Raw genomic sequence first — 10,146 nt, 5'->3', positions numbered from 1 at the left:
GGGAAGGATACACGCAACTTTGCTCGTCAGGTCGCCATGGCTGATCGTCCGCCGCCGTAGAAGCCACAGGGACACACTCAGTCCTACTCCATTGATCCCCACTGGTACATGGACTCTGGGGCGACAGAGCACCTGACCAGTGAGATGGGGAAGCTTCACACTCGTGAACCCTACCATGGCTCCGACAAGATCCACACCGCCAATGGAGCAGGTATGCACATCTCTCATATTGGTCAAGCATCACTTCTCACTAGACATGCCAATAGGAGTCTTCAACTTCGCAATGTTCTTCGAGTTCCATCTGTGACACGTAATCTTCTTTCAGTTCCTAAACTCACTCGTGATAATAATGTGCTTTGTTAATTTCATCCTTTTGATCTTTTTATTAAGGATCGGGGCACGAGGGACATTCTTCTTAGTGGGCGGCTCTGCCAAGGTCTCTATCGTCTGGAGCATCCTGGCGTCGCTCGCGTCTTCAGTGGAGTTCGGGTATCTCCGTCACAGTGGCATGCTCGTCTTGGTCACCCGGCCACACCTATTGTCCGGCATGTTTTGCGTCGTCATGAGCTTCCTAGTGTGTCTAGTAATAAAGATGTAGCAGTGTGTGATGCTTGTCAGCAGGGGAAGAGTCATCAACTTCCTTTTTCGGAGTCCAGTCGTGAGGTGAAACATCCTTTAGAACTTGTGTTTTCAGATGTATGGGGTCCTGCTCAGACTTCTGTTAGTGGTCATAATTATTATATCAGTTTTGTTGATGCTTACAGCCGCTTTACCTGGCTTTATCTTATTAAATGTAAATCTGATGTGTTTGACATTTTTGTTCAGTTCCAAAAACATGTTGAACGCCTTCTCAAGCACAAAATTGTTCATGTTCAGTCGGACTGGGGTGGCGAGTATCGCAACCTCAACTCCTTCTTTCAGTCGCTTGGGATCACTCACCGTTTAGCATGTCCACATACACATCAGCAGAATGGTTCAGTAGAACGTAAGCATCGTCACATTGTTGAAGCTGGTCTGACTCTTTTGGCCCATGCATCTGTTCCGTTTCGTTTTTGGAGTGATGCTTTCACCACTGCATGTTTTCTCATCAATCGTACTCCCACTCGTGTTTTGAATATGAAGACTCTCATTGAAGTTCTCCTTAATGAACAACCGGATTACACCTTTCTCAAGGTGTTTGGGTGTGCTTGCTGGCCCCATCTCCGTCCATATAACAAGCGTAAGCTCGAGTTTCGTTCCAAGAAGTGTGTTTTTCTTGGTTATAGCTCTCTTTATAAAGGATACAAATGTTTTCATGTTCCCACTAATCGTGTCTACATCTCTCGAGATGTTGTGTTTGATGAGCATGTTTTTCCCTTTGCCAAACTCCCTGTGTCCACTACCGAGCCACCTGTCATGCATTCATCCTCTGTTGCTTCTGACCAATTTGATGATGTTGCATATTCTCCTCTATTGTTGCCTAACCATGGTGCAGGCACTGGTCGTGGGGCTCGTTTGGAGATTCTGGAAGCGCCGTCTTCCTCTTCGTCTCCATCGCCTTCATCCTCGGCACCTTCTGTTGTGCATGAGGAGCACATGGCGCCCCTGCATGGCCTCGGTTTTCGTGCTCATGCACGGCCGATCGACGTCCTGGCCCGGTCGCCTCTGGCTTCTGGGCTGCCTTCGCCATCGTCGCGCCCTGCAACCCCGCCGACTAGGCCGGCCTCCTCGGTCCCCGTCTCGCCCAGGGCGTCGGGGCAGTCATCACCAGGCCTGGCCTCGCCCGCCCCTGCCTCGCCCGCCCCTGCCTCGCCCAGGGTGTCTGGGCCCTTCTCACCAGGGCCGGCCTCGCCTGCTCTCGCCTCGCCAAGGCCGTCTGGGCCGGTGTCACCGGAGCTGGCCTCGCCCACCCTCGGTTCGGCCATGGCCTCTGAGCCCCTGTCGTCGGGCCAGTCTTCGCCATGCAGCCCGGAGTCGTCTGTCCCGAGCTCACCTGAGGTGATTCCTGCATCTCCGGCGACCGTCACGTCTCCGTCACCTTCGCCTCCGCCGGCTCCTGCTGCTGCTCTACGTCCCCATACGCACAGTCGGAGTGGCATTTTTCAGCCTAAGCAACGTCACGATGGCACAGTTGCTTGGTTAGCGGCGTGCATGTCTGCTGCTCTCGCAGATCCATCCTCTGAGCCACGCACGTATCAAGCTGCTATGCGCATTCCTCATTGGAGAGAGACCATGGAGCAGGAGTATCAAGCGCTTCTTCGCAATCAGACATGGACTCTTGTTCCTCCACAATCACGGGTAAATGTCATTGATTCCAAATGGGTTTTCAAAGTGAAGATGCATTCTGATGGGTCCATTGAGCGCTATAAGGCTCGTCTGGTTGCTCGTGGTTTTCGACAGCGTTTTGGACTTGACTATGAAGACACCTTCAGTCCAGTGGTCAAGCCTACTACCATCAGACTTCTTCTCTCTCTGGCTGTTACTCGAGGTTGGTTTCTTCGTCAGCTTGATGTTCAAAATGCTTTTCTTCATGGTGTCTTGGCGGAGGAGGTTTACATGCGCCAGCCTCCGGGTTTCTCTGATCCGGATCGCCCTGATCATCTCTGTCGTCTGTCCAAGGCAATTTATGGTCTGAAGCAGGCTCCTCGTGCTTGGCATGCTCGTCTTGCAATGGCTCTTCGTGCTCATGGTTTTGCATCATCAACTGCTGACTCCTCATTGTTTCTTCTTCAAAGGCCTGAGGTTACTATGTACTTGTTGGTCTATGTAGATGATATCATTTTGGTCAGCTCCTCTCAGTCGGCTGCTACTGCGCTTGTTCGCTCACTTGGTGCTGATTTTGCGGTCAAGGACCTTGGGAAGCTTCATTACTTTCTTGGTGTGGAGGTTACTTCTCGTGCTGCTGGCCTTGTTATGACGCAGAAGAAGTACTCTCTGGATTTATTGCAGCGAGCTGGGATGCTTAAGTGCAAACCGACGACTACACCCATGTCTACCACTGATAAGCTCAATGCTGTTGATGGTGTGCTTCTTTCTTCTTCTGATGCGACCGAGTACCGGAGTATTGTTGGTGGGCTCCAGTACTTGACGATCACGCGACCAGACATTTCCTATGCTGTTAACCGAGTCTGCCAGTATCTGCAGTCACCCCGTGACACTCATTGGTCTGCTGTTAAGCGGATTTTGCGCTATATTCGTTTCACGGTGGCTCATGGTTTGCATATTCGGCCGTCTGACTCTGGTTGTCTTTCAGCATATTCTGATGCAGACTGGGCTGGCAATCCGGATGACAGGCGATCCACAGGGGGTTATGCTGTCTTCTTTGGCTCTAACCTGATTGCCTGGAGTGCTCGGAAATAGGCTACTGTCTCGCGTAGCAGTACTGAGGCTGAGTATAAGGCTGTGGCCAATGCCACATCAGAGATTATCTGGGTACAGTCCTTGCTTCAGGAGTTAAGTATACCCCAATCACAGCCTCCTGTTCTTTGGTGTGATAACATCGGTGCTACATACCTTTCTGCAAATCCGGTATTCCATGCCCGAACGAAACACATTGAAGTTGACTATCACTTTGTGCGTGAACGTGTCTCTCAGAAGCAACTACAGATCAAGTTTATTTCTTCCAAGGATCAACTTGCTGACATCTTCACCAAGCCATTGCCTTTGCCACAGTTTGAGACTTGCAGGCGCAATCTTACCCTTCTAGATTCATTAGAAAGTGGCTAAGATTGAGGGAGGGTGTTAGACTGTATTTACATGTGTATATTGTAACGTTGTATACCACCTCATTATATATATATGTGATAGGCCACCCCTAGAGGGTTGTGCCGGTTCCCCCCAAAGCCTATTGTCTTACAGGATCTCGCCGGAGAGGGAGTTGTGGGAGAGGACGAGCGTTCGGAGACTCCTGATTTGTAGCAGTGACGAGGGTATCCTGCCGGAGAAGGAGTTCTTGCTGAGATCAACCGTCCGAAGAGCAGGGGAGAATGCTCCGGGGAGGTTGCCGGAGATGAGGTTCCCGGATAGAGCGAGGAAGCGGAGCGACGAGAGCGCCGCGACGGCGGAGGATAACCCCCCGGATACGCGGCCGGGGACGAGCGAGAGCGAGCTAAGCGCGGAGAGACGCGCGAGCGCCGCGGAGGGGAATGCGCCCGAGAGGCCCGGTGCGCCGGCGCGCGGGTCCCCTAGAGCCAGTGTGACGACCCGGCCATCGCCGGAGCAGGAGACCCCGACGAAGCCGCAGGGGTCTCCGGTGAAGTCCCACGAAGCGAAGAAGCCGGAGCCCGGCAGGTCGGAGAGCGCGCGCCGGACGGCCTGCAGCGCCGGTTAGTCCACCGGATGCAGCGTCGCCGCCGCCGGCTGCACCGCAACCGCGAGAAGGACGGCAGCGAGGAGCAGGAAGACGCCGGGGCGTTGCGTCGCGCGCGCGACCATTGGTCTCTCGAGGCGAAGTCGCGAGGCGGTAGCTTAGTATCCGTCGAGGAAAGCGAGGGAGGTCAGTGAATCGCACTGTTCAACAGCGCGGCGTCGGGTGGTGTGAGCTTGTAGGAGAAGAACGCGCTGGGATGGGGGCCGGCTCTGCCTTGATAACCGTGCACCGACGCGGAGAACAAAGCGGCCGCAGTGAGTCAGTCATTTGCTGTTTCCCACCACGCTGGCACGTGGGACCAGGTCCTAGGGGACTCTCTATGTCAGCGAGGCAACGGGCGTGAGGTGTGATTGCTTCTTGCTAGCTGGATTCACCACGCGCTGCCGTGGGAGTGAAAGCTAGAGCGTGTGGCTTCCGCACCAAGGCATGGAAATTTCAAGGTTGACTAGAAGCATACCCGCGCCTTGCTGTGCCGTTCTACTTTTGTACCATTTATTTACTTGATTGTTAAATTACGAATAGATTTCTTGCCGCTTTATTTGCGGGCCAGGGGTTGTTGTTCACTTCATGAGCTTTTTGTGTTTTGGCTTCTATTGTTTTGGGGTGAGAACACCCTTTATTGCATTGCAAGATATATCCATATGCTAAGAATCATCATTTACTTTGTAGGATATTACTTAGTTTCTTTACGACTATTATTCTTCACAACAATGATATGTTAACAACACTGCCATAAACATATCCAAATTCCAAAGTAGTGGTAGGCGTCACACATATCCTGGACTTACAGGGTTAACCATAGTACTGGATGAACATGATAATATTTATCTACAAAACTAATTCAAAACTATGATATGCGTAACTGAGGCTTCTGATTGTATTATTCATCTACAATATTCATACAGCTCTATCATTTGACCAACCAATATTTCATAACTTATCTTGGTTAAATAATACAAAACACCAATAATAATGGCCAGCAATAACGGTAAAAGAGTACTGGAAGTGAGAAATACTTGGAAGTTGCAGCACTACATCAAAGTATATGGCTTCTGGTTTTAAATATTGATCATTTAGATGCGTAGTTTGAGTAAAAATAGAAAGAACATATTTGAAATAAAAGCAATATTTGCACTGACTAACGACAGGAAAGGAAATGAATCATATTTATAGCGGCCTCTAAGAGGAAGAGACAAGAATGTGAGGATCAAGAGATAATAGTACAAGTGATTGATCTCAGTTTTCATTTGAATGTAACATTATTGATGCATTAATAAGGCCTGATCAGCTGAGTACATAAGCGACCCGGTAACAATTAACCAAATTATCTTCACAGAAAAACCTAGTTAGCATTTTCTTTTATCGTTTTAGCACCAATTAAGTTCAGATAGAGATCGTTCTCCTTAGGTGTGGAACCATATGCTAATTAATACTCCCTCGGTTCTAAAGTATAGTACATACTTTGTTTTGAAAAGTCAAGCGTATCAATGTTTGACCAAGTTTAAAAAAAATCAACATCCACATGTACTTTTATAGTTTATTTATTTAGAACTTCATATATTGATAGTTTATTCTAGAAACATGGTCAAACATGGGCATCTTTGACTTTTGGAAAAACTAATAGACACAACGTTGTGGAACAGGGACAACATAAAGCATGTCCTGTATAAACTGCTTGAGGTTGTTAATCCATAAGCACGTACATGGTACTCAAACAGTGAAGCATGAGGCTTTCATATTGAAACCTTACATGGTGAGATAAAATCCCGGTATAATATGCTACTTGTTTAGCCCCGAGTGAGATTGAATTTGAATCAGGCTGCGAAAGAAAGGATGACAGAGGGAGAGGGAGGAGGTATGGGGAGTTGTACTACAGACCTTGTGGACCATGGTGTGTTGATGAAAGCGACCAAGTTTCAAAGATGACAGTCGTCCCTGTCCAACCCCGTTGCTAGCCATGGCATCCTACCTCGTTGTCTGCTCCTATAGGTGTTGGGGAACGTAGTAATTTCAAAAAAATTCCTACGCACACGCAAAATCATGGTGATGCATAGCAACGAGAGGGGAGAGTGTTATCCATGTACCCTCGTAGACCGAAAGCGGAAGCGTTAACACAATGCGGTTGATGTAGTCGTACGTCTTCACGATCCCACCGATCAAGTACCGAACGTACGGCACCTCCGAGTTCAGCACACGTTCAGCTTGATGACGTCCCACGAACTCCGATCCAGCAGAGCTTTGCGGGAGAGTTCCGTCAGCACGACGGCGTGATGACGGTGTTGATGATGCTACCGACGCAGGGCTTCGCCTAAGCACCGCTACGATATTACTGAGGTGGAATATGGTGGAGGGGGGCACCGCACACGGCTAAGACACTACTAGAAAAACCCCTACTAATGGCGCACCTAATATGGCCATTAATGGCGCATCTGTGGTGCATCATTAACAGCACGCCATTAGTAATTTTTACTAATGGCGCACCACCTGGTGCGCCATTAGTATCTGGTATACTAATGGCGCACCGCGGGTGCGCCATTAGTATAGGCCAGCGTGCGCCATTAGTATGCCTCCCAGGGGCCATGTATACCCAGGTGCTTTGGCATATTAATGGCGCACCACCACTGGATGCGCCATTAGTAACCGCAGCATACTAATGGCGCACTACCCAGTGATGCGCCATTAGTATGCACTGTCATACTAATGGCGCACTGTCCTGTGATGCGCCATTAGTATGAATATTAGGTTTTTTTTATCTTTTTATTTTCTGTTTTTTGCACAGGTTACAAAATGTATAGTTTGACAAAATATAGACAGCACACATCAACAACAGATTCATCGAATACAATAGAAGATTAGTCTTTGAATACAATTCATCATATTAGTCTCCGAATACAATTCATCATATTAGTCTCCGAATTAAAAAGACCGAACAAAGATAGAACATTATATTACAAGTCTCGAGACCGCGAGTAGCGAGTTTGTCTTCACATTACAAGTCGATATCGATCATCTAAACTACCATCACATAGAAGAGAGCTGCGGTCATCACAATGAGCATCATCACGATGAAACTCGTCTTCATCCGGTTCCTCCAATGCTCCCTCCCCTCTCCCGCTAGATAGCGGGCGTATCTAGATTCGGCCTCGGCCCTAGTGGTGTACCCTTTGTAACTGTTACCGCTGAATCGGTGAACCTGTCTCCGACACTCCTCCCAGTCATCGTAGACTCCGGGAACCTTACCCTTGTACACGACATACGTCGGCATCGCTATGCACTAGCCAAACGAAACGTTAGTACCAATTCACAGACAATACATAAGCAATATATAATTATACAACAGAACGATCGGAAGAGAAAAGGAAGACATTAATAGCATCGATTACATCTAAGTTGAACGACTCTCGAAACCAAAGAGACATACTACAAGTTCATTAAAGTTTAATTACAACATGAGCCAATCGATGTTTCAGAACTAGACAACTCGACTCAAGGGACCGGAGCGTGGATGAAGCCGCCGTCTATCATGGGAGTCATGAAAGAACGGGCGTTGTCATCCTGCATTTGTAGCATTGTGTCGATGTCACTGTTGGACGGTTGATTTCTGAGGTAGAACTGCCCCGAGGTACGAAGGACATCTTGATGGATGATTTCCGCAAACTCCGACTGGATGCGAAAGAATTCTTGTCGGAGGTCCGCGTCCTGGATTGCCGACACGCTCGCGGCCCAATCTTTGAGTTTACTCGGTAGCAGAAGTTGATGATGGTCCCGTACGATCGCCCGCATGTGATGGATGGCGTAGTAGGCACCCTTCTGACCGCCAGGCGGCTGCTTGACGCAGCAGAACGTCGTATTGTGGGAGAACACGTGCTTGCCATACTTACGAATAGGCCTGGTGAAGGTGCCCCCAGATTGGGCGTAGCCGGGGAGAACATCATCAAGAACCTTCTTGACATTTGTGTAGTCTACGTTCGACTGACGGTCCGGGTCAAAATACGTGGCCATGGAATATTTGGGGCTTAGGAGGATGAGCGTGCAACGTGTGTCACTGCAGAAAACACGGAATGTTAAAAGAAAAACGATCGAAAAGTAAGAATTCATATGTTACGGGCTGGTTGAGGGGAGGACTTACTCGGGAAAGTAAGGCACGAGGAAGTTATCCTTATCTTGGTTTGCCAGAATGACGCCTTCGAGGTAAGAACTCGCGACTTGCCGGTCCCCAGCGCTGCCCAAGATCTTGGCACGCATGTAGAAGGGGTCGACTATCACGATGTCCGGGGTCTTGTCGCGAATGATCCGCATCTCCATACTCAGCGAAAATAGCCGAACGAAGGTGTAGTGCAGCGGATGAAGGTTCAACATAGCGTGGATGTCATCAAAACGCAGGACGATCGTACGCCCGATGGAGTTATCCACAAAGCCCTTGCCCTCTGGCACCTTGGCCGCGAAAACCGGGTATGCCACATCCTTCTCCCTGAGACGCCGCTTCTCCAAAGCAAGAACACTGTCATGCAGACTCCGCATAGCACCGGTTGCAGCATTGAGCATATTTGTCGGTAGCATCGCCCTACCCGCCACATGCACCCTCCTCGAGATATCCTGCGGTGAAGGTGGCCCGTCCTGAGCACGGATCGTCGGTGCCGGCTGGCTCGCACCCTTCTTAGTCTTTCTTTTGCATGCCTTCTTCTTCTCCTGTAATGGGACCGAGTTCTGCTCACAGACCACCTTCTTGAGTGTGTTGGGGCTGATAATATTTCGCACCTCGCCTATCTGAGGCTCGGTGAAGTCGGCAGCTGGAGGCGTCTCCTGAGAGCTGAACGCCAGACGGCGCCTGTTGCAACTTGGCTTCTCCGCGGTACGAGCTAGATCGCACACGTCTTTTGTTGGGTTTGGTTCTTAAGAAGGAGGCCCCATGAAGTCGCCATCGTACCCATGCTCGGCAAAGTACTGATCGACGTTGCCAAATGTATCATCGTCATCGTCGTCGTCGTTCTGATCCTGTGCCATATGCATGTTTGGATCCAGTGGCATAGGGATGTCCGGCACCGTTACGGCGGTCTTGCCATGGGGCCGACTTGGCGCCGGCACGACTGGCGGTGTTGTCTTTGGGGTGGTGTCCCCCGCCCCCAAACGAATCTGGCTCTTCAGCCAAAGCAGGGGCCAGCTCAGGCAGGCGCTGAGGGTCATCACGTCATCATCGTCGGCCCCGATGGGTCGAATCGGAGGTAACAAGTCGTCGCAGCCTGGCAGCACCCGAACCAGTTGAACCCTAAACAAGTTGGGTGGCATCTGGATACCGTGGAACAAGGGGTTGCCCGGTTGAACGATTTTGCCCTTGGCGACATCGACCAACTCGTTGTTCACGAAGTGGAGGAGAGTGCACGGAACGTCGGCGGCGCCCTGCGAAAACATGTAGGGCGTCAGGGATGCCCAGTCAAAGGCAAGGAGATGAAGTCCTCGGCCGAGAGAGGCTTAATTAGTTACCGTGATGATGGCGTCGAGCTCGGCTAATGTCGAGGCACCGCCAACGGCGGGCGTGCAGTTGACGGAGCGGCCGCTTGCTGAAGAGGTGCCGGCCGGCGTACACCCGGGTGCATTAAGCTCCCGTGCCGGCGTCGGAGACACCAATGCCGCCTCCGCCGGAGGCACCAATGGCCCCGCCATCGCATTATGCGAGTTGCTGGCCGTGAAGCTAGGAATCGGGGGCGGCCCCTGTTGGCCGCCCGCAATCCACGCACTCAACCCCGAGATCAAGGTAGGCACAAGGGCGGTGATCGTCGCTCCGAGTCGTTGTTCCACTT

The 10,146-nt window shown here is 50.5% G+C and overlaps 1 pseudogene; it reads right to left on the bottom strand.

Moving 5' to 3' along the window:
* LOC123086862 (probable inactive leucine-rich repeat receptor kinase XIAO) overlaps nt 1-4,505 on the bottom strand; it is a 6,639-nt pseudogene extending 2,134 nt beyond the window's left edge.
* Nucleotides 4,506-10,146: the final 5,641 nt, after the last annotated feature.

The sequence above is a fragment of the Triticum aestivum genome, chromosome 1B, assembly GCF_018294505.1.
Source record: "Triticum aestivum cultivar Chinese Spring chromosome 1B, IWGSC CS RefSeq v2.1, whole genome shotgun sequence".
In the NCBI taxonomy this organism is placed as follows: Eukaryota; Viridiplantae; Streptophyta; class Magnoliopsida; order Poales; family Poaceae; genus Triticum; species Triticum aestivum.
Note: the sequence above shows the minus strand (reverse complement) of the source record. Positions and strands in the feature narration are given on the sequence as shown.